The sequence below is a fragment of the Musca autumnalis genome, unplaced genomic scaffold (assembly GCF_047663935.1).
Source record: "Musca autumnalis isolate F117 unplaced genomic scaffold, ASM4766393v1 scaffold_4, whole genome shotgun sequence".
NCBI lineage: Eukaryota > Metazoa > Arthropoda > Insecta > Diptera > Muscidae > Musca > Musca autumnalis.
In genome coordinates, this window is record NW_027411977.1 from 207,670,773 (window position 1) to 207,693,737 (window position 22,965).

General features: G+C 34.3%; 1 protein-coding gene across 3 annotated transcripts in view; it reads left to right on the forward strand.

The window, feature by feature from the left end:
• Positions 1-22,965, forward strand: part of nebu (solute carrier family 2 member nebulosa) — a 140,340-nt gene that overhangs the window by 23,117 nt on the left and 94,258 nt on the right. Inside the window, exons 1-2 of one of the 3 annotated variants that reach the window (XM_073983029.1) lie at positions 6,588-6,601; positions 14,479-14,502. The exons of 1 other annotated variant lie outside the window; for it this stretch is intronic. The gene's annotated coding sequence lies outside the window, so the exon portion shown is untranslated. Of the gene's footprint in view, positions 1-6,587; positions 6,602-14,478; positions 14,503-22,965 lie in introns of those variants that run through there. One more of the 3 variants, XM_073983028.1, reaches the window with a different exon arrangement.

The window sequence follows — 22,965 nt, forward strand, 5'->3', positions numbered from 1 at the left end:
AATACTCTTACTACATTCCTAACAAATTCCTGACTTTATATGATTCTAACAATTATGATTAAATTTTTATCGCATATTTAAATTTTTCATCAAAAGTCGAAAATTACAAAAAAGTCGATTTTTTTGAATAGCTTGGGTTTTAGGCCGATTGCGTGGAAATGCGTAGATCAAATGAAGCTTTATAAGCGTGAAATGACAGATAACAGACAATACTATATCAAAATGCAAAAAACCCCACAAAAATATTCGAAAAAACCAGAGTTTTACGTCAATTTTTGCAACCATTTTTTGTGGCGTTTAAACGACCAGTGGCTTTATCTGGGTTAAGGCCTGCGTACATAAGCTGCCTTGCCTGCTTACCTTGCTTACTTCTGATAAAAGAATAAAAAAGAAAAGGGCAACCCAGTTCGAAATTTCCTCGGCCTTCTTTATTCTTTTATTTTTATTATGTCAAAAATGAAGCAGGAAAGCAAGGCAACCAGGCAGAGCAGCTTATGTACGCAGGCCTTTACAATTCGATGTCTTTGTTAGTCTTTTGCCAGAAATAGTTCTGTTCGATAACCCAAATATTTGAACAAACTTTTACAAAATGCTTTTCGATAATAACTAGTTCATTAAAAGAGAATTGAGAAGTATTGCAAGAACTTGGACAAGTCCAAGCTTTCTGACAAAATGACCCTGGTACCTCCTTCACAAAAGTTCAAACTGTTCGTTAATGTGCAGTTTAGGGACTGTTTTGAAATTTTATCGATTTTTTCGAATTTTATCGAAACACTACGATTACCAACTAAAATGGCTGCTTGGCACGATATCCAACGAAAATTGGGGATGACTTCCGTATCGTCTGATGCTTTGCAAATGTGCGAAAATATCTTAAGTATTGTATTTCAACACGCCGCAATATTTAACAAATGCGAAACTATGTACTCCAAAACATCACAGTTGCGCATTTTTAAAGCTGAAAACACATCCAACGTTTGAGTAAAGTTTTGTGTTGCGCGTTGAGAAAAAACAACAACAACAGGGCGACGCCGACACCAAAGTCCAGCGTTGATATGTTTGCCGGCATATATTTCAAATGAATTTGAATTTTTCATGCCGAACAGTGTAAAAACGGCCAAAACGACACAAAACTTTAACCAAACGTTGGATGTGTTTTCAGCTTAACGTAGTTAAAAACAAACATGTATCATTTTGATTTCTGATGCATGTAGTTGCATTTTCGAGGAACAATGCAATGCGTAAGTGTCCAACTCAAACTTTTTGACGAAGTTTAAAAACTGCAAAGCATCTGACAATTCGGAAGTCGGTCTCAGTTCGAAAATTGGATCTAGAAGGTTCCTTCTCAACAAAAATTCAACAATTTTGCTATTGAATCTAATTTAAGCCCATTTCTGGGATTGTGTTGAACTAGGACGATCTAATGCTTAGTTTACATTTGGCGTCGTTTCGTGATTTCGAAGGCGTTTCGTGATTTCGCGCGGAATCAAGCAACATTTTTCATGATTTCGCATACAAAAATGAAATCATCTCATTTCGTGATTTCAGCGAAATCAACATCGAAATCACAGTACACATGATATACAACCCTGCTTTTGCCTAAAAAAGTACCAAAAGTTGCAACACTTTTCACGTATCACAATAAACAAGGTAGATGGTCAATTGCTGCAACAAAAAATTTTAGTGTCAAAATTTGTAAACAATGTGAAAAAAAAAATATTAAATTACTTTGTTACAATGCTATTTTTCATTGTGTTCCCGTACTTTTTTAATGGTAATGTTAGAAAAAGAGCGAATTGTCAAAAATTGCTTCCCAATACAAATTTCTTAAAAAATACGGGAACGAAAAAATGACGGAAATTGCAAAAACTCCATCATAAACGTCAAAATTAACGTATCAGCTATCATATTAGATGCCAATGAACATGCTTGCTGCTAGTTTCTACTAGGCCAAAATTGTATGGCAGAAAACAGGAGAAGAGGGTGTTATTCGGCGCTATTTTTGTTTAAAGATAAGTGCAAGTCTTGCTAGATTTCGGAGTACGGGAACGAATTTTTAGCACTAAACGGGAAAACTACTGCAAGTACTAATATTGTGCAGGTTCTGAGCACAACTTTTACCTATCAAAATTTATTATAACGATGTCTCAACAATAAAATCATTTTTTTATTTTTTCATTTGTTAGTACTATACACAATTAATACGATATATAGATAATTTTACGATAAGTTTCCAAATAAAGTTGTAAAGTTCTATATTGTCGTATATTTTTGATGATTAATTCAATTTACAACAAATTGTTTTGAAATTTCGTGTTCGATCAGCTGCGCATATGCATCTACCTTGATCATTGTGATATGTTTGAAATCAACAAAAAATAAATGTAAACATCGGGGTGTATTTCAGGATTTCGTGAAATCCAGTGGATTTTGGAGCGCAAGTGTAAACTTGGCATAACACTAGCACTAACACGATCCCAGAAGTGGGCATAAGGCCATGTTTATATTATAGCCTTTTGCAGGGTTAACCTTCTAAATGAGGATTTATTTGACGTGTACGCAAAGGGAATGACATTTGAAACCCAGTGGGTTTGTTAAATCCGGTTATATATAAACGTACTATGAGGCCATGTTTATATTACAGGCTTTTACAGGGTTAACCTTCTTAATGAGGATTTATTTGACGTATACTCAAAGAATTGACATTTGAAACCCAGTGGGTTTGTTAAATCCGGTTATATATAAACGTACTATAAACTAGGTTCTGTCATTGTAATTTTTGTGGTATAATTTTTAGGGTAGTTGTAGTTGACTGAAATGTATTTGAAGCAATAAAAGGACTTGGTTATAATTTACGGTGCTTAATAATGCCACTGGCTCTAAAGTGTCTTTGGGTTTTTGCAGGTATAACTTCTTACCAATACAAATCCTGAGGCTCAATTCCGTTTCTGTGAAAATGTGAAATGAAAAATATTATAAAGAAAACATTTTTCATTTCGAATTTTCATAGAACTAGAATCCAGCCCCTGCACAGTGGGTCCACTTGTATGGAGAAAGTGGCCAAAAATATTTAGAGTGTAAAAATCAAGCCAATACGCCGGTTACAGCTTTGTGCTGCTGCGAAGAGTGTTTTAAGAAACCACGAGCGTAACATTCTCCCCCCCTTCCCCTCTGGAGGGGGTATACGGTAAGAATTGTTTTATGCTGTTAATACAAAATGGCATGAACAAAGGACCAGATTATCTTATTATGCAAAAATAGGCTTGAAGAAACAAAACAATCTCCAAAACAACATAAAATCCAACCAATTTAGCGGTTTAAAATAAATCAACATTTTTGTCTGAAAATTGGTAAAATTTTTAATATAGGTCTTATAGCGTTCTTCCTGGAAGTCACGTACCGCCAATCTAGGACAAACGTGGGAGAAGATCTCATCCTCTTGCCACTGATACCAATTATGTTAATGCACGTGGTCAGATAACAGAGTTACACGCTGACATATCCATAGAAACCCTATTCTAGGGCAGCTTTAGTCAGCGGCCCACCATTTATAGTCTGGCACTAGATGGCAGCTGATTTTAATACTGAATAATCTTAAACCCATGAACTACTTTGGAAAATTATTCCCGAGGTGGGCACTGATGGGCGTCATGACTAAAACCTTAGGTCAAATTTAAGTATATGATTGAATTGGCATTACAAAATACACTAAGAAATTATGCAGCTAACTAGAATTCCGCAACACGCTAAAACACAACTTTTTAACGAAAATTAAGCTATTACCTCCTCCTTCAAAATCCAATATAATATTTTGCTATATGTATTAGTTTCGCGATATTTTGAATATATTTACTTGCACTTAAAATATAGGTTGTACTCACAACAAAAAATATTAGTCAAATGTTCCGACTTTTGAAGCTATTCTTAAGAAGATCGCGTTCGAATGAAACAAAAATTAATATATTTTTAAAAAGGTCCATGTCATAGCTGTCAGAGTTGCCAGATGTTGTACCAAAATTTTGACATTCATTTTTTTATTTTTGGCCAATGCACTATAGGTAATTTGCCCTGTTTTTGAGACAAAAATTAATAACAGCGGAATTAAAGGATTTTTTAACTTTTTAAATTATTTATGTGTAAAAGTGAGATAAAACAAAGATTTTTACAGATAAATTCGGATATAAGGAACAACGGTTATAAGCAACTACGTATATAACGAACAAAGCTATTTTTTCCAATGCAATTTTCATTAGTTTTCTTATACACAACAAACTGATGAAAACGATCACGGTAGTAAGTAACACAAATTTTGTCCCCGCGAGTAGATTTTGCAACGAATTCTTACTACAGTTTTGTATATTTTTTGAATATACGTTAATAAAGACGAGTTTAGTACTCCTTTAAACCGTATTAATGATTAATATCTAATAGAGAGATAAAATAAAGCTTACTACTGCCGCACAGTTTATAGATAACCACGGATATACCGAACAATTTGTCGCCATTACTTATTTTACTTGTAATGATTTTTTTTTACATTTATTATTTATTTCCTCAACCAAAACTTCCACAATTTTAAGACTTTTTATTGAGAAGTAACCTAATAAAAACTCATAAATATCAAAAAACGGGCAAATCGGGTTTTGAAACCTAGTAATACCAATGCAGAAGACATTCAGTAATGTGTTCTAGGTGGCAAAATCACGGCCAATTTAGTATAAGTCTATATAAAGTGAGTTTAAGAAAAATAAAATAATTATTTCTGACTTTTTGTGTTTTTTGGTCGCTACCCAAAATATTTAAGCTATATTATTTATGAAATAAATTCCTCTCGCAATTGCCAATCTATTCCATTTTACATATATTTATATTTGGTTTATTTTTCCGCGGTTTTAAGAACATTGAAATATGCCTTACAATATATATTTTTTTAGTTCTTCTTCGAAATTCTCACTTTGACTGCAATTTAAACCGCGATAATGACGCTATTTTGAAAAATGTCATTCATATTAATAAATTTTGACATGTTCATTTTTCAATGCCAACTAAAAAATTATTATTATTAAAAGTAGCAAAATCGACTTTTTGCCTCAAATTACCTATAGTGCAATGGGTGGATCCACTGTGCCCTGGTCATTTCAAAATTATAAGCTTTTTAAAAGTGTTAACATCGGCTGAGGCTCTGCGTAATTTCTAACGTTATGTCTGTTTAAGATACGATAGCTCAGCCTCCAGAATTCATACTTGCCCAATTTTTCGTATACCCGTTCAATATATCGTTATACGAATAACAATCCTTAAAACTACAGCTTTGTTGCACATAACCGGATTTTATAAACCCGCTGGGTTTCAAATGTCAATTTTATAGCGCAAACGTCAATTATATCCTCATAAAGAAGGTTAACCCGGCAAAAAGCTCTAATGCAAACGTTATATTCAGCTGATCATCTTAACCATGGTGGAATAATAAGGTGTAACGCCAAAAACAGCTGATCTTCATACCAGTTGTCAAAATGCGTTATTGTGAATAAAATTGCATACAAAAGCGCTGTTCCTTTACGTGCAAGAATCTTCAACTTTTACCACTTTTTACTCGAAAAGCGTTCCTTTACTTCAGACACAATACAGTTCATATGGGATCAGTTTACAACTTTTACCACTTTTGCCGGTTTTACCATTTTCAAAAGTAAAGGAACAGACCAAAAATGTATACAAGCAATTCACAGCAATGCATTATTGTGACCAAATTTGACGTTTGACATGATTTGATGTAACACTTTCTTATTCCACCATGATCTTAACCCATTGACAAGTTATCAATATTAGGGTAGTTCACGTTGAAAGATTTTTGCAGGCACAACTCCATTTCAATACAAATTCTGGTCTGCTCAAAATGAAAGAGCTTTGTTTGACTTTATAGAAGCGTTTAAGTCGGTTTAGGCTCTGCATAACTTCAGAATTTCTTTTCATAATCACCGTCCTTATATAATAAAAAGGACAGTGCCTAGTACTGCAAGAATCTACTAATTTTTACTTTTTTTTTGATATCATAAAAGCTTTGTTCCTTTACTTTTTAAATGGTAACAGTGGTAAAAGAGAAAAGTGTCAAAATTTCTCAAAATTGCTCTCATGAACATTTTTACAAGAAAAGTAAAGGAACGAAAAAAATGGTAGATCTGGTAGCAATGTCAAAAAGAAACATAAAAAATCAATTTTCGTCTTTTATTTCACAGTTTTTAATTTAGTTTTGTCAGCGTTCGACTTTTTCTTCTGTTTTTTGTCCATTTTTTCTTCATTGTGAAATAATCGTCAAACAAATGTCGAAAAATCAGTTCTACCATTTTTACCTGCAGAAATTTTGATGGTAGCCTCTTAAAAATTGCAGCCAGTTTTGTCACTTTTTGGGGTTAAGGAACGCTTTGCAGGTTAAAAATGGTAAAAATGGTAACCTCAGGTAAGTAAAGGAACACAGCTAAAGTAACAATTGTTATCGTAGTAAAGCTTCTTATTGGTTCTGGTGTTCAAAAAAGACGCATCCGCAATTTTTCTACAATGGAAAAATTAGAAATGCGTGCTGTCATTAAATATTTACATAAAAAAGGTTTATCGGGACAAGAAATTCATAATAATATGGTGAATGTGTTAGGTGAAAGTGCTCCTTCATATGCAACAGTAAAAAATTGGGTTGCTGCATTTAAACGTGGTCGTACAAGCATTGAAGATGAACCACGTAGTGGACGTCCAAAAACAGCAACAACACCAGAAATTGTAGCCAAAGTGCATGATATGGTATTAAATGATCGACGAATAAAAGTGCGTGAAATTGCTAATATCATGGGCATCTCAAATGATCGAGTCCATTTAATTTTGCATGAAGAACTACAGATAAAAAAGCTTTCTGCAAGATGGGTGCCGCATTTGTTAACAGTCGATCAAAAACGCATAAGAATGAACATTTCTCAAGCTTGTTTGGATCGTTTTAAGCGAAATAAACTGGATTTTAAGCGTCGTTTCATAACTGTTGATGAGACATGGATCCACCACTATACTCCAGAGACAAAAGAACAATCCAAACAATGGACTGAAGCTGGAGGAAGTGTCCCAAGGAAGGCAAAACCAATTCAATCGGCTGGTTAGGTTATGGCAACGGTTTTTTGGGACTTCAAAGGTATTTTATTGATTGACTATCTGCAAAAGGGTAAAACAATAAATTCAGAGTACTATTGCAACCTTTTGGATCAATTAAATGTACAAATTCGAGAAAAACGTCCTGGCTTACAACACAAAAAAGTATTTTTTCATCAAGACAACGCACCAGCGCACAAGAGTGTTTTAACAATGGCTAAAATCAACGAATTAAAGTACGAGTTGCTTGACCACCCACCTTATTCTCCTGATTTAGCTCCCAGTGACTTTTACTTGTTCCCAAATCTAAAAAAATTCCTTGCTGGCAAGCGTTTTACCTCAAATGAAGATGAAATTACAGTTGTAAACCACTATTTTGAAGACCTTGAGGAAAACTATTTTAATCAATGGATAGAATTGCTAGAAAAGCGTTGGACCAAGTGTATTGAAGTTTCAGGAGATTATATTGAAAAATAAAAATATTTTTGAAAAACTAACTATTCTCTTTCATTGATAGGCTAAGAAGTTTCCGAACCGCCCTCGTACATTTACGGCGGAAATTTTTAAAACCTCTTTTGCCACCTACGTACAAAACTTGCATTGGCATTTTCATTGTTATGTTTCTAAAAATATGAAAATTGTATTTGATGCAAAGACAATTCACTGGAAAAAAAATTGAGTCATCCAGTCTCCATGCACTTTAGCTGCTATTGTAAACATTTTGACATTTACAAAGAACCCTTCGACGCTTCACTAAACTCTCCCCTTACTTTATAAAATGGTCCATGTGGATTTATTGATTTTTCTTTTCTTTGGTGGAAATGTTGACACTTTGGCCAAATTGCACTTAGCCAAAGTGGAAAATTACACTATGCTACGACTGCGAATTTTTCTTGGAAATTCTTTTACCAGAAATGACAAGCCGCTACGCTTTCTTGGCTTGTCATTGCTGGTCATCTTCTTTAATAAAGCAATTCATTATTAATGATTTTGTTTTATCTTCTGTAGAATCGTTTGTTGATCTTGGCATTTTAATGGATCAAAAATTAAATTTTAATAATCATGTAATTTCTATGGTAAATAAAGCCTATGGTGTCTTAGGATTTATAAAAAGATGGGCCAAAGAGTTTTCTGATCCATATATAACAAAGCAATTATTCACTTCCCTTGTCAGACCTATATTAGAATACGGGTCTGTCATATGGGATCCGCAATATGCTTCTTACTCTGATAAAATCGAATCAGTGCAAAAACAATTTCTACTTTTTGCATTGAGGGGATAACATTGGAGTAGTAATTTTGAACTGCCTTCATACTCTAGCAGGTTAAAATTAATTCGACTGCCTACATTAAAAAGTAGACGCATTATGTTAAATACTATGTTTGTGTTAAAAATATTGAATGGTAGTGTGCCGTGTGATTTCTTAATATCGTCTATTAGAATAAATGTTCCTTTTAGATCTACTAGATATTATCAATTCTTATATATAGATTTTCACCGTACCAATTATTCTATGGGTGCACCCCTTAGCAAAATGTGTATTGATTTTAATTCCATGTACTATAATGTAGACTTTTGCATGAGTTTGGAAGTTATAAAATCTAATATAATCTTATTTTTAAATAATTTGTAGTTGTATGATTTATAAAACTGGCTGATGAAGTAGATTCTGTAGCTGGTTTTCGAATTTCCTTCCTATATCCCATCATGGTGTGGATCATGGTGTGTACGCGATCCCTACGAAAAGGGAGGTCGCCCCCTCGGTCGGCAGGGGTGGGAAAGAGAGGCGTGGGAACGTTCGAAAAAAAAGAATTGAATTAAGCAACAAAAATCCATTCATTGAGTTTTGGCCTTAACTCCTGTTTAACCCTCCGTTGGACACCAGAGTCTGGCCAGGCCTTTTTCATTTTATTTTGCATTTTAAACTGGGTTACGATAAAGCTATGAACCTGAGATTCCAGGTAGCTTCATGAAATTTTCTTACCTTTCAAATGAAGGAAACGTGAAGTCAAAAGGATCACCAGAAAAGGAGCTACAAGGATTTTTTGACATACATATCACATTCGTAACACATGAGTCTGGCCAGACCCTAACCATTTTTTATTGAAAAATTTCCGAAATTTTTCTTAAAATTTGATTTTTCCTACATTACATGACAAAATGAATGCCCTTTTATGAAACTTGTCACATTTCACCCTACCATGTCTTCACAATTGCACATAAAAAGGTCCCAAAGGCAGGATATGGGTTTGAAATCAGTGAGTGTACCACAACCTAAAAAATCCCTGGCAAATAGGGTTGCACTTGTATTCTAGACAATTAAACACATAACTGGACTAATAAAACCCATTACTTAGCTTGTCTGCTCTTTTTGTAGGGTGGATTGGTCCAAATATAGGATTCTCCACATGAATTATAAGAAAATCCGTAGGATATATGCCTTTATTTACCTCTTGATATCATCGTTATTTCACTGCAATAAGCTGTAAAGTTATAAAATAGACACTCTTCATTCTGAATAATAGGCCAAAACTAAAATATAGTGCTTCAAAATGAAATATACATAGGATTTTTGAGCATAGAGACAAGAAAACTACGAATTTTTTACTTCGTAGGCATACGTCCTGTTTTACCAACTTGATAATATCATTTAAATTTATAGTTTTTCGGCATGTTTTTTGACAAATAAGGATTACTCATTAAAGATTAGGGTCCTTTAAACATATTTTACAACTTTTAATATGAAAATGTTAATTAAGTTTACTAAAAAATATAAATAATTGTATGGGTCTGGCCAGACTCACGTGTTACGAATATGACAAACAATATGGTGTCCAACGAAGGGTTAAATAATCCCATTGCATTTAATTTGTAAATCCCTGCCGCTCTGTGTAAACGAAATACTCCCTCCTCTCAATTGGCTAAAAATGGAAAAGCTAATTAAAATAGAAACTCAAATTACACCTTTTCAGAGAATCGATATGCATGATATGAGAAAATTTACAACAATTGCATTGCATTTCTATTATTTTTCTTTTTAATCGTAGCGATAACCAGGTAATTTCCCTCACACCCATTCACTCTGTAATCGCATTCCCAAATAATTTTCACCTCCCTCCCATCCACCACTCACCCTGTAATCGCATTCAAACAAACAAAACATCATTTTATCACGAAATATTAGAAAACTGTGAAAAAATCAGGTTTATTTGTTAATTTGAGATGCACTGCAGCAGTGAAATTATTTTCGCATTACGGGGTTTTGCAAATTGTTTTACTTTTGTTTTGTTTATTATTGTGTTTTTTTTTATATTATTTTGTTATTGTCTTAATTCTGGAATAAAAGGGGGAGCAATGTGGACATTGGGTGTTGTTTTGGTTTTATCGGCTAATTTGAGATAGCCATTTGGATGATTAATTTTCCAGTCGGATGGATTTATTTGTAATTGTTTATGATTATAGATATTTTTGTTATCATATTTATTTTTTATAATTATTGCAAATAGATTAAAGAATTGATTCATCAGCTGCCCTTTTTGCGCCACCTTATTATTGCAGAAACAGCTGATCATTATAAAAACATCATTGTGAATTATGTCAAACACTAAATGTAAACTCAAGGTCTATTCCAGGTCAATATTGCGATTTTTAATTCAAAGAAACGACAATCAGAAAAGCAAAGAAGCTACATACTAAGTTCAGCTTTGTTCCAGAACTAAAAAGTTTTTAAAATTTTTACCACTTTTACACATTTTACCCGAAAAAGCGTTCCCATACAAAAAAAAGTTGTAAAATGTTCACTTCTCTTTTAACAAAAATGGCGCTGAATGACGCTCTCTTCAAAAACTTTTTACACGACAAATTTGGGCGAGTAGAATAATAGTAACATGGTTGCCGGCATCTGATTGGCTGATACGCCGACTTTGACAATTGTTCCAGTTTTTTTGACGTATTTTCCATTTTTCCGTTCCCGAACTACTTCAAAAAACTTGTGTGTGAGAACAAATTTTTTGCAGTTCTCTCTTTTACGAGTTTTACTATTAGAAATAACGGCAACGAAGCTTTTAAGGTAGAAACACAATGAAATACGCCGCTTTTCCACGCTCAGTCAATGTAAAAGACTAAAGGCCAAGTACTATCTAATTCAAATAAATTAGGCAGCATTTGAATTAGGAAGTACTTGACCTTTAATCTTTTACATGAAACTGAGCGTGAAAAAAGCGGCGTATTTCATTCTGTTCACACATTTATCGTTTAAAATATTAAGGCCTCGGTACATAAAAAAGAATAAAGGCCTGGGTACATAAGCTGCCTCGCCTGGTTGCCTTGCTTTGCAGCTTCATTTCTGACATAACAAAAATAAAAGAATAAAGTAGAAAAGGGCAACCTAGTTCGAAATTGGCTCGGCCTTCTTTATTATTTTATCAGAAGCAAGCAAGGCAAGCAGGCTAGGCAGCTTATATACCCAGACCTTAAGGCCTGCGTACATAAGCCGCTCGGCTTTCTTACTTAATTAATTTCTGGTAAAGCAATAAAGAATTGTCAGAACCACATTTCAATTATGTCCAACTTGGTGTTTGGTCTTTTACCAGAAATGAATTAAGCAAGAAAGCCGAGCGGCTTATGTACGCAGGCCTTTAAAGAACGGCCGAGCCAATTTCGAAGTAGGTTGCTCTTTGCCTTTTATTTTTTTTTTTCAGAAATAACATAACTCTGCGGCTTATGTACTGTAATTGAAAATGTCCATGAATATATCTTCTGCACAGGTCTTCTATAGCTCGTCTGGTGTACCTTCGTGATTAATTGATAAAATTCCCTACCCTGTTCTACACCCCAAACTCTTTCGTAAACTTTATAAAATTCAATGACAGATGCTCAAATAAAACTTGTCAATCTCAAATAATCCAGCACCACCCTAGCAATAAACCGTTTTTTATTAAATATCAATAGACGTTTATTACCAAACAAATATTATTAAATTCAACATGTTAACAACAACAAATAATAAATATTTATAGTTGGATTTATACTCTTTTTAATGTATCATGGCGGGAAAGTACGTAAAATTAATTGTATCTACTCTATACGATGCGGACGACAACCACATTCATAATTAAGAACTATTGTTGTGGTTTTTAGTTAGTTTTTAGAAAATGAAGCATGTGATGAAGTGTTCTGTGCTAAATTATATGAGTTACGTGGAAATGATTTGTGAAACACTTTAGTAATAGAAGTAACAATTGAGAAAAATATTGGAGATTATTCTGAACGAAAATTCCCCGAGTGTCTTCTTACTCTCACCTTTAAGTTGAAACGGCGAAATGACAAAACTCACGAGAAATTTTCGTTCAGAATAATCCCCATTATAACATAACCTCATAGCATAGCATTTTTGCTAATATCAGTTCTGAAAAAATAATAAATATCGTCCGAGCCAAAATCGAATTATGTTGCCCTTCGCCTCTAGCCTGTAATATTATAAGTCTGTCTGGTTACTTTCCCAGCAAGAATTGTCCAGCAACAACTTTCTCAGAGAGTAAGGGGTTTTTATTCTCTTTTGCTATAAAATTGTAAAAAGTAAACAGACACCTTTCAAGCAAAAACCAGCAATCGATCAGCTGGCTTGCCAAAACAGAACAATTTGTCCGCCAATAAAGGAAGCAAACACGTTGTATTTTATTAAAAATAAAAAAGAAAATGAAACAAAAAAGTATTTTTCCATTTTACAAATTTGTTCTCCATACAACAATACAATTAGACTATGTTATTTCCACAATAAAATTGTTTTTAATTTTCACAAACATAACTCAACAAAAAACTAAAAACAGATGATTGACTGTTTTCAGGAAGTAGAAGAATTGCTAGTGGTTGCTAGAAGAAATTTGTCCAGCAAGAATTTGCAAACTCTCAGTGAAAGAACTGTCAAAATGTCTCTCTCGAATCGCTCTCTTTTGCTGGTTTTTTTTTTGTGTTAACAGACGACTTCCAGCAACAATTGATACAAGTTGTTACAAATTGTAGGGTAACCAGACATACCTTATATAACTAGAAAACCACCGCTTATTAATCGAGGCTCTAAAGGTAGAAACACAATGGATTTTTGTTGCTTGCTCCGCGGGAAAGCGTAAAATAAAATTGTACAGTTTTCAATAGAACAGCCTACAACCAAGCAAGATTTCAGGCGGCGAAGTTAAAAATTGTTTAACTTTGGAATTCGTATTCGGCTTGATATTTGACATTTCATTATGAAAGTATATTTGACACAATACAATCAATTTTTATCAACAAAAATTGGCGGTGACTTGCTTATTTTCATTTTAAATTAAAATTTTCCGATAAATAATAACGAAAACTATACGATATTTGGGTAAATTTATTAACTTAACTGACCCATTACAGAACATTTGTTCCATAGGCCGAACTAAGAAAAGATCTCCAATTCTCTCTGTTTAGTGCTTCGCGTTCTGAATACCGCGCCTTCTTCTTCCATCTATTCTTTGGCCTGCCAATTCTGCGTGCAACGCCATGTGGCCCGAATTTATACGCCTTTTTAGCGGGTTCATCATCGCTTATTCTTATGATATGGCCTAGCCAACGCAGTCGCTGCATCTCGATACGTTTATCTATATGTCGCTATATACAGCTCGTGGTTCATGCGACGTCGATATTCACCGTTAACGCAGATTGGTCCGTAGATCTTTCGAAGAATGTTTCTCTCAAACACGCCATTAAGTCCCGGTCCACACTAGCGAGAATTTCATTAAAAAAATTCATGAAATTAGGTGTTCTTAAATCGAATTCCCCACTACGGCAATTTTATGATTTTACTTTACTATGGAGGTCGATCTAGAGACGCATAATTTCATGCAATTTTTCCAATGAAATCACTCTAGTGTGGACCGGGACTAATTAATTTGCAAAATACTTTTTTGTTTACCCAAAACATATGATCGCCGGCGCCAAAAATGCCACGCTTCGATGTGTGACACCAAAAAAGCGGCGTGGTGAAGCAATAATTTTGACATTTGTAAAGCCAGCAACGAGCTGATTCTATTTCTACTTTAAAGGCAAAAACTAAAGACTTTGTTACATAGGAAGGCTCTCCCGCTGGCTTTCTTGCCCCGCTTGATTTCTGACATAATAAAAATAAAACAATAAAAAAGGCCGATCCAATTTCGAACTACATATGTCAGCCTTTTCTTCATTATTATTTTATTTAGGCTGATTATGGGCACAGGGCTTAATTCAGCTCTTTGATTAATTTTTCTGCTTTGCTTAAGTTATATCTGGTAAAGAATAAATGACATTCTTGAATTGTTTAAAATAATGTTTTTCTTTACTTTTATTTTCAGAAATAATCACCTGATATTTTGTGGGTAAGTCTAACCCATTATTTGCATACAAACTTTTCATTCGTTTTACGAAATCTTAACGACCACAGAACTACTAAAACTTTAGTTCAAAGGGTTTATTCATGGTTTAATAATAAAGGTTAGCTAAAGCTACCTGTCAATTTAATTTTTTTCTTTCGACTGTTCCTAAAACGTCAAAACAATATAGGTACACAATCTTTGTATGTGTGTGTGATGTTTGAATAATATGCCAACAATTTTAAAAACAATCGAAGTCAATGATTTTCAAATTTGTTTTTAGAACATTTGTATGGAAGAAATCCTTCAGCTTATTATTGAAACAAACATTTTATCATATCCACAACTCGATTATGTGGAGAAACCTTGGCTCTTCATTCATTTTTCGCGTTTTTTTAAAATGCTCAAAATTGGTATTTTGTAAACAAACCCACCTGTTGTTTTTTTGTTTACTAATTTTGAAGTTTTATGAATTCAGGAAAAACAAGGGTTCTATAGATTTTTTTCATTTAAATCTACCTCTTTACTTATACCATGGGTTTATTAAGTCCCAATTTACATTAGGCGAGTTTACTTGCGGCAATTGTCAGTTTGTAGCTGAGAGAGGGTGCTGAGAGGCAAAGGGTTACCATATGCCTCACCTCTCTCTTCTACAAAATGACAATTGCCGCAAGTAAACTCGCCCAATGTAAATTGGGACTAAGCAGTGACGAAGAATATTGAGACATATATATCTAGGGAAGTATGGTGTAGTAATATTAGCTAACGGTAAATCTTTCAATGCGAACTACCCTTATATTAATTTAGTAGGTGGCATGGTACAATAAAGTAGAGGTAGGCCAGGTATGAAAATCACTGAGAAATGCCACCCTGCAGCCATGGCTTAAAACGTCAAATGGCATGGTACAATAATAATGGTAGATGTACCTGCATAGCTATCCCGTATTACAAAAACATATGGAACTTAAAGCTTCACTTTTTATATGTTAAAAGTGCCATATAGTGTAAAAACATTTCTTTAGCTAGGCTCCAGAATATTCTTGTTGGAAAAGTGTTCCAAAAATAGCAAAAGTTCTTCCCAAACTTATGACAGTGAAAAAATGTCATTCACTTATTTTCTACTTGACAAGTTTGGCTAATCTGACATCGTGATTGCTGGTATCCGATGTGCAGATAAATGTCAGCAGAATTTTTACAAAAATTTTAATTTTTACATTCCCATACTTTTGGAACAAATTTAAATTAATATCAATATTTGATAAATTGTTCATTCGTAAGTTTTGCTTAAAAAATCAACAATTTGCATATTTTGCATATTTTTTGTCCTTGTTTTCAATTTTAAGATATAGTGTTACAGCAGAAGTTTTTTGTTGGAACAATTCAGCGATACATCTACCTTTATGATTGCATAATGTCAAAAACAGTACAAAATGTCAACCCTGCTTTTAACAGATTAGGCCATAAAAAGAAAAAAATTGTAATCAGCTGTTAGCTGTGCCCTACCTTTACTTTATTCTACTATGGTAGGTGGCATGGTGGAATAAGAAGGTGTTACATCAAATCATACCAAACGTCAAAATTGTTCACAATAACACATTGCTGTGGATTGCTTCTTTACCTTTTGTATGTGATTTCATTCACAATAATGCATTTTGACAACTAGTGTGATAATCAGCTGTTTTCCCCGTTGTACCTGTAATATTGTGCCATGGTAGGTGGTTAAGTAGATCAGCTGATTAACAGCTGTAGTTGTGGATTGTTATTGCTATGATTATGAATAGATTAATTAAACAAAATCTATGTTTAAGTACCATTATGTATAATATATAAGGTCGATGATTATGAAAATAAAGTCAGAAGTTATATAGAGCCTAAATCGACTCTAGCACTACCAAAAAGTCAAACAAATTGGGCTGACCAAAGTCACTTAAAACCCTAAACACGTCCAACATTTGAGTAAAGTTGGACGTCATGTCTGATAAAAGAATAAATTAACAAGGGCAAGATAGTTCGAACGTTTCTTTATTCTTTTATCAGAAATGACGTCCAACTTTACTCAAACGTTGGATGTAAGGCTTCGGTGCACAGGCAGCATGGTTTTCTGGTTCAACTCATTTGTGGTAAAGGGATAAAAAAACAGCCGAACCAAATTCGAACTAGCTGCCCTTTGCCTTTTAGTCTCCTATATCCCGTTTGCACTTAACCGGATTTAATAAACCCACTGGGTTTCAAATGTCAATTCCATATCGCAAACATCAAATAAATCCTCAAAAAGAAGGTAAACCTAACAAAAAGCTCTAGTGCAAACACCGTTTTACCAGAAATTACTTAAGCAAGAAATCCACCCGCTTTTCTATCGAGGCCTTCAGAGCCAGGCAAACCACATAGACAGGTCCTCTTATTGCCTAGTGAACCACAAATAACCCTAAAAAAATTGTAATGGTTCTGTTATGATCAACAGGACTGCCCGCTATTAAATGTCAATATGATTAAAGCTCAAATATGTTGAACGTTTGCGGAGAAGGTACCTGAAGGAATGAATAAGCATACTTGCATCTGGATTTTATCTGTAACTACATCTAATTTGTGGAGTCATTACTTTCGTTAGTTATAGTGCCAAACAGGCATTTTAGATGGTCACCGTAGGATTATTAAGAGCTTTTGCTTCATTGTGTCAGAAATCATGGACGTGACCACGAAAAATTTTATCTGGGTAATAAGAATCGGAAGGATTACCTACGATGAAAATATCAAAATAATCCTTAAATAAAAATTGTGAACTTTTGTGAATCAGGTACCGGACGTGTAGTTCCGATGTAGCCCACCTTCGAACTTAATATAAGTTTGAAAGAAATATAAAGATGTGCAGTACTTAGACCAATGTCAGTCACTTCATTCGATAGTTATTGTGCCCACCAACAATTTAAGTTGGAGATCGCAGGATATTTTTCTAGAGCTTTGGCCAACTCCACTAAAAAATATATATGTTCTAATCAGAATAATAAGGACTTGTTTCGATGAGAATTTCAAAACAATACTAAAATAGTCAGTAAACTGCGCCTAAGCGAAAATGTTGTAGGTAACGGAAGAAGTTGTCCAAGTTCGAAGCTTGATTCTGAATTATCCGTTTACTCCCAAGACTTTCGCTCAACTTTCTTTTTGTTGTAGCAACCTTAATATATTCGTACGTGTATCGTTTTCAGCAATCTCGTGTTTGCTTTTTGATGGATGAGGGAAGTTCTCCGAGTATAGGATTAATACTATACCTTTAAACTGCCTGTGCAATTGGCTCAGTGTGAATTTTATCCAAGCCTAGCTGATAGGCACGTTGATTTAGATGTTGCCGTTTGTACCTATGAACCTCTAGATCATGAAGATCTCTCCTAAAGTTCCTGGGTAAGGGAAGCATGTCAAAAGTCATTTTTTGTTGTGCTGATGTACCGGTAAAATCTTCGCCTTCTCATGAAGGTGATACACTGCTACCCTCAGGGCGGCATTGTGGCGGTTTTATATTCTTTCACTGCGTAGCGCCAACATTTGCATACTACAATGGCACCGCATAGCTTACCACAGACTGGTACATTCTTTTCTCTGCTTTTTTCAGCACACCAAGTACTACCAACTATTGACTTGAGAACTTGTTCCTATTTCTGATCCTATCTGAAAAAGCAGTGGTTTGTTCGGACAACTTAAACATGCTATCGAACGTTACACACAATATCATAGGTCAGAATCAGGTCACCACCTGCCAATATGTTTAGGGAGAGATTAATTTCAGTCTTCTAGGTGGTAACAGTGTCGCAGTATATTTAGCGGCGGATATGTTATAATCTTAGATTGAAGATATTTTTACGGAATTAGACTTAACTTAATCCCGTGTAGACATTATTTTATTCCCCGATACGACTTGTACCAAACTAAATTACGGTTCGTTTAGATTACGATTCTACAATGCTTTATTTACTTTACTCTGCTTATTCACAAACGACTTTATTTACTAAGCACTTAGCTTAACTCTAGTAAGCACACAGCTTTTCCTAACTTCTTCTTTAACTTATGGTTTTATTTCGCTGGTAAATTTACGACTGACTGAATGTCTCACAATTCACGCGCATTTATACCCAATCCCAACTCGTTGCCGATGTTTCTAAAAGATCTGGTAACATCTCGAAACCAAATGTGAAACAAACACACAGACACACAAATCGCATTTGAAGAACAATAGCACGTACATATATGGATAAAGCCAAAGGCTCAATTTCTGTAAAAGACTAAAGAAATCCAGAATCGCATTTGTATTAGGTAGTACCTGTTTATTTGTTTACATGATATTTAACCCATATTTACATTAGGCAATTTTCCTTGCGGCAATTGTCAGTTTGTTGGTGAGAGAGGGTGTTGGGAGGCAAAGAGTTACCATATGCCTCACCTCTCTCTCCATCAAACTAACAATTGCTGCAAGGAAAATTGCCTAATATAAATATGGACTTAGCGTGAGGCAAGCAACAAAAGTCACTGTGTTTCTACCTAATACAAGAGAATTGAAAGAACAACAATAGGTCTGTTCGATAACGTCGAAAGTAAAAAGTTCTTGCAAGTACTTCTCATTTCTCTTTTGCTGAAGAAGTTTGTTATCGAACAGCATTTTGTAAAAGTTTGTACAAACTTTTGGGTTACCGAACATATAAAATGTATCCAACGGAGTGCATTTTTCATAACTCCATGTGGACTGCGTCGAAGGGTGCAGTGAAAACATAACTCTACATTACACCACTTCAAATTTTTTGCTGGGTTATGTCCCGAAAGCAGGTTTCGAATTAAGTACCCTGTTATCGCATTATTATCTGAATTATTTTCTGATGTAAATATGCTGTACGTTATTTAAAATATTTCCATTTAATGTTTGGTCCATCCAATTCAAGACTCAATACTTAACACAGGACCATACGTTATTCGGCTGAAAACCATTAAAATGAATATCAATGAGGCTACACATAATTAAACCCTTGTGTTAATAAACATTTTTAAAATACGTTACACAAAAGGATATTATCTCTCTCACTCTTTTACGCTTTCAATTCCACTGAACATTTTGTGTTGAACTAAATATAAATACAAGTTGTTGTAAATAAATACAATTATATTTTTACACAATTATTAATTAAATATTTATTTTAAAGGTTACAAGGCAATCGGAACTGAGGATTTGCTTACCAACTGCCTACCTGAACCACCACTTTAATTTGCAAAACAAAATACCAGACAACAAAAAGAAAAACACCAAGACAGACAATGACATACAAAAAAAACTAAAACGTCTGTAATAATCAGCTTTCATTTTCATAAATTTTTCAAAATTACGCATAATTTGTGATAACATGAGTAGTTTTTTTTTCTTGTGGTTGTAATTTTTTATTATTATTCATTTCTTTCAATTTTTTTGTATTGACCTCGTCGCTGCACTTGTTTCAGTTTTTTTCTTTTTCAACAGCTTATTTCCGTTGTATGTGAGAATGTTTCGTTTTAGTCGGTCGGACAAGAGTGTGACAGATTTCTTTCTGCTATTCCAAAACTACAATCAAATCACAGAAAAAATCTTCGTGAAATATGCCTCTTCCGTATAGCAGTGGGTTGTTTCTCATTGTTTTTTGTTCTGATAAACAAAAAAACTATTTTTGTTTACGATTTAGTTCTCGACAAAAACTGTTAATAATAATCTAAAACTGCATGTCTTGGCAATTTTTTCCTATAATTGTAAGTTTCCGACACGTGACAATGTGTAGTCGCGTCATACAATATGAAAATCAGACAGCTTGTAGCCTATTTGGCTGAGGGTTCTGTAATAATTGTAAACTGCTGAAATTACTTTAAATTTTAGTTACGACGAAAAGTCCTAAGTGGACTTTAAAGGCATCGACACATAATGAGATGATATTTTTGCTGAAGTCATATCTGATAAAAGACTAAAGACCAAGTTCGACCTAATAAAATGATTTCATAATCACATTTGAATTAGGTAGAACTTGGTCTTTAGTCATTTACCAGGTATGACTTAAGCAAGAATGCCATGCTTCTTATGTGTCGAGGCCATAATGGTAAAATCCCAATGACTTTTCTTGCTTACTTCCCGCTCAATTTCATGTAAATGAATAAACCCCAGGTACTACCTAATTCAAATGCTATTTTGGATTTCTTTATTCCTTTCAAAAAGGGCTTATATAAGCATGCATTTCTCATTGTGTTCTCACCTTAAGAGTAATTAGAATTGCTTACAAACATTCCAATATCCCATCAATTAAGGTGGATAGGATCCAGTTGAAAGGGTAAACATCAAGAGATACAATATGCCTGTTCCAGAACCGGAAAAACTATACATTTATACTAAGATAACAATAGTAAAAATTAGTAGATTCTTGCAGTTCTGGAACAGATTAAATGTTGACCAAACCTGGAATAAATTTAAAAACAAAGATACGATTGCTTGCGAGGACAATGAGAAATGCATGCTTATCCAAGCCTCAATTTATGTAAAAGAATAAATAAATGCAAGATCGCATTTTAATTAGGTTATACTTGGCCTTTATTCTTTCACATGAAAATGAGCTTGAAGCAAGCGAAATATTTCATTGTGTTCTCACCTTAAAGGTCTGGGTACAGGAGCAACCTCGTCGCCTTGCTTATTTGCCTTCCTTGCCTTTTCTGACATAATAAAAATAAAAGAATAAAGAAGAAATAGGCTCGCCCTTTTTTATTCTTTAATTTTCATTGTGTCAGTAATGAAGCAAGGCAAAAAAAGTCAGGCGACGAGGAAGACTATACATCGATAATGTATTTTGGCAGAATTGAAAAATCAGTGTGAATGTACTGTGTATCATGAGGAAACAATTTCAGAACCAATCTCGGGTATTAAGGCCTGGGCACATAATCTGCCTCGCCTGGTTGCCTTGCTTTCCTGCTTCATTTCTGACATAACAAAAATAAAAAAATAAACAAAGATGTCAATATTATAAGATAGGAAAAGTCAATTGTGAAAAATTAACTGTAGAGGGAGTTAACCTCTGTTGCTATGATATCATAGCAACATTCTGTTAAACGAAAACTGTTACTCATTGGAATATTGACAAGAAAAACATTAAAACTCAAATTTTACGGAGTTGACTTTTGTTTTTTTATTAAATAAAAAATAAGAAATAGTGAAGAAATAAATATCAGCCACAAAACACGACGTTAATGTTTTCTGCCGCGAGAAATGGGAATCAAAAACGATTGGCATTGCTGTTATCAATTCCAGTGAGTTGTGTAGCCATCTGTAACCAAAATGTGGAACTATTACCATATGTTTTTGGAAAATGCATTTGTTCGGGTCTTTATTGCTATATGTCTTTGAAATAAAGAAGAAAAGGCCAACCTAGTTCGAAATTGGCTCCGCCTTCTTTATTCTTTTATTTTATGTTGTCAGAAATGAAGTAGGAAAGCAAGGAAACCAGGCGAGGCAGATTATGTGCCCAGGCCTTTAGACAAGTATGCCCTTTGTCACCTTTGCTCTTCTTGGTGGTGAGCGATGCCGTAAGCAAGACGTACCTACCACGATAAACCTATAGGTATTGTGTGGGATCCCTTTAAACCAAACGAAAGGTTGGAATCGCTGGATTACGCCGACGACAAATGCGAACTCACGCATAGGCTTTGTGACATGCAGCAAAAACTCAATGATCCTGCAAGAGAATCCAGAAAAGTGGCTCTTAAAATCAACACGACAAAGACCAAAAAAATGAGAATAAACTCCACATCAATGGGATTCATGTGTCGAACGAGTACAGGAGTTCACATACATTGGGAGCTGCATATCCGACGGTGCCAAAAAAGGCATTGAAGCCTGTATTAGTAAAGACCTGGGTACATAAGCTGCCTCGCCTGTTGTTTTGCTTTCCTGCTTCATTTCGGACATAAAATAAAAGAATAATGACGCCCAGCCAATTTCGAAATAGGTTGCCCTTTTTCTTTATTCTTTTGTTTTTGTTATGTCAGAAATGAAGCAGCTTATGTACCCAGGCCTTAAAGTTAATTTACGCAATTATGTGGAATGTGTGGAATTATAGCGTCAAGGAAAAAATAAAAATTGTATGGCTTGTGTTCTCTCTTTGTTATTTTATGGCTGCGAAACATGATAAATAGTTCCAAGACCGATATAGTTCAACGAATCTTTCTCTTTTATCGTTCTTTTCGTTCCTAACAGGTCCGATACAGAAATAGTTCAACGAATCCGTCTCTTTTGTCATTCTTTTTGTATCCTGCGTTCCAAATAGTTCCTAGACCCAAATGTTTTCATGGTTTGGTGGATGAATGACATAAAAATAAATAAATTGCAGCGAACAAACATCAACGAAGAAAGATCGACTTAGGCGTTAAATTGTAGGAACGAAAGGAACTAAAAGAACTATATAACCCAAAAGCTGGATATAGTTCCTT